Genomic DNA, 2,814 nt, shown 5'->3' with positions numbered 1-2,814 from the left:
AGACAAGGAGAAGATTTTTCTCAAGTATTTGGATTTAACTGCCAAAATCTTTTGTGTTGCTTGCAACTTTTTCCAGTTTAGTCAAGTGATAATCCCCCCTCCCCCCCATGATACCAGTTCCAACAGTTTTCGCTTCTGATGCCATTTCTGTTTGGCTGTGCACATTTTTTACTCTTGTGTTGAATTATGTTTTCTCTGGATGCCAAGGCAGATGGATGGCACTTTTGTTATGATTCTGATATAAATAGCATCTGTTAAAAACTGGACATCAACACTTCTCTGGAGAATAAATGTCAGTGAAATAGCCTTTTAATTGTGTTTCTGCTGATGGTTGAGAAGTGTATTTGATGGTCTGTGACCTGGTGCATGTTAGGGAGGCATCGGTTTTGATAATCCTTGCTAATTTCTACTTTACCAAATTCTGAAGTAATAATATTCGTTAACGTCATATAATTCTCTTTAGAAAGCTTACACTCAGGCTGATGTAAAACTAGGAACGGCCTTCAGAACTTGGCACGGTGCCTTGCTCATATTCAGAACACTGTTTAGCTCTCAAAACAAGAGTAAGTTTAGCCCAGGCTTCTCGTCCTCACAGGATTAGGTGTTGATAGCTGTGGTCCATCCAGAGCAGAGGTTAATGGGGTGCTTACTGCACACCAGGCTGTGCGGCGGGTGCTGAGCATAGAAAGATGAGTGCTGCTGACCTCTCCCCTGGGGGGGGGGGCTTCCTGACTAACTAGCAGGGGCCACGATCAGCAGCCAAGAGGAGAGTCTGGAAGCAGAGAGTCAAAGTGAAACTAGAGGTAGATCTAAGGGGATGGACTGGGTGGTGTCAATTCCTTGACTTTATTCTTTTTGTTCCTCCCCTGCCCCACAGCAAAGTACCGGAATTATGGTACCTTTGACCATTTTGTCCTTTTCTTTATGAAACAACTGGCAAGACGAAGCTGTAAACCAGCTTCTCTGGAAAGGTGTGATTTGTTATGTGTGAGGAGGATAAGAAGGCCTCATGAGGGAGGGGCTATGTCCTCAGCCTTGAAAGAGGAATTGAAGTGTGGAAGAGGAGGAAGGAAATTCTAGCCAAAGCGTGAACCGAGATGCAGAGGAGAGGCAGCGCGTGGTCTGTTGGGCGTACTGGTAAAAATGCAGCCTGAGTGGAGCCAGGTAATATCTGGAAGTGTTACCTGGGGCCAGGTGATTAGTGATGGGGATGACCTTATGCCCTGGAGAAGTATTGCCTGGCTTTATTTTAAACAAAAAACTATTTAGAGTCACCAAACAATGCAGTTTTGTACGGAGGGTTCCTGTGTGTCCCCAGCTTCCTCCCAGTAATGACATCTTACAGAATAACCACAGTACGGTGATCCAAANCGACTTGGCCAATAGGAGCTCGGCTTCTTACCCAGTAGGGACGCACATTCTCCAATCAGCGAGTGTCGTCGTCGCTCGGGCAACAGCGTCCCAGGGACGCCGAGTGGGCTGGGCCTCCGCGGCCCTGCGGCCTGGGGTTCCCTCACGCGGGTGTAGCCTCACTAGGCGGAGAAGCCCAAGGGGGTACGGGTAAGGCGGCGTGGCCTCGGCGCCAGGACCGCGGGCGCCAGCTGAAGGGCGGAGGAGGGTCCGAGAGGGCGGGAAGCTCTGAAGGGCCCACAGCCCTGAGGCGGTTGCTGCCCACCCCCGGGACCCGGAGCTGCCCCTCTCCAGCCCTGGCATAGGACTGATGATTCGGTTCTTTCGTTCAACACGTGTGTGTGGAGCGCCTGCCTGTGCCAGGCGCCGTTGTAGGCTCAGGGGCTACTCTGGTGAATTGTACTGTCCTGTTCCCATGGAGCTGACATGGTGTTTGGGGAAGACAGACTATAAACAACGTGGAAGGTGGTGACATCTTCCTCCCTGGATCTATGAGGGTCCCCATTTACAAAACGTTTCGTGTCCCTTATTTCATTTGTCCCCTCAGTAATCTTTTAAGTATCATTATTAACTCCCCCGTGTAGATGAGGACTTGAACCCTGTGGGGTGAAGGGGATTGTTCAAACTTACACATCCAGGAAGTCGCAGAGCCAGAATTCAAACTCAGCGTTTCTGTCTCATGTCAAAGGCTCTGGTCTTCCTAGAACGTTCTTCTTCCTCAGACTGCACATCGTTATCCCTGGCTGCCTCAGAAATTTTGTGAACTGGCCGGTTGCACAGAGCTTATTTAAGACTAGTGGTTAAATCGCCACTTCGCTTTCGAGACGAGCAGTTTCATCATGTTTCTTAAGTTACATGTGCCCCTCAATGGGTGGTTTTACAGAAACGCTGTAAAAATATTATGACTTTCACCTTCTTTAGTTCCTTCAACGCTTCCTTTTTTATTCGTTGTCTTCAACGAACATTTACTTGGCTAAGTTCTGGGGATTCAAAAATGAATCAGGCACAGGCCCTTGGATGATCTGTGAACATACTATGTGCCTCCCACTCAGCCTTGCTGCAAACTTGATGAGGGCAAGGCTTTCATTTTCGTTATCTTCGCTTTCCCTTTCCCTCCACCTGCAGGGTGGTGCTTGGCTCACGGTAGGTGCTCGTAGGTATTTGTCAAGCAGTGCTTACCCGAGACTTTAAATTTGCTCTCCCATTTTATCTGCCCTTTTCCTGTTCTAGTCCGGCCATCCGCCTCTTGCCCACGCTGTGACTCCCACAGCAGACCGGCACACGGAGACAGAACCAACTCCAGGAGGATGGTCCAGAGTTGGGTGCCTGCCCAGAGCAGGCATCTCCTGGGAGGCCACTGGCTGTTAACAAGACAAGTGCTTTCATAAAGCTTCTTTACAGGTG

General features: G+C 49.2%; 1 protein-coding gene across 1 annotated transcript in view; it reads left to right on the top strand.

The window, feature by feature from the left end:
* The first annotated feature begins 1,457 nt into the window (after positions 1-1,457).
* The window catches only part of EFCAB6 (EF-hand calcium binding domain 6), a 183,745-nt gene continuing 182,388 nt past the window's right edge, over positions 1,458-2,814 (top strand). The window contains exons 1-2 of the mRNA XM_019632342.1: positions 1,458-1,560; positions 2,641-2,811. The gene's annotated coding sequence lies outside the window, so the exon portion shown is untranslated. The remainder of the gene's footprint in view (positions 1,561-2,640; positions 2,812-2,814) is intronic.

The sequence above is a fragment of the Hipposideros armiger genome, unplaced genomic scaffold (genome assembly GCF_001890085.2).
Source record: "Hipposideros armiger isolate ML-2016 unplaced genomic scaffold, ASM189008v1 scaffold_1129, whole genome shotgun sequence".
NCBI classification, from domain to species: domain Eukaryota; kingdom Metazoa; phylum Chordata; class Mammalia; order Chiroptera; family Hipposideridae; genus Hipposideros; species Hipposideros armiger.
This window is presented reverse-complemented; position numbering and strand designations above follow the sequence as displayed.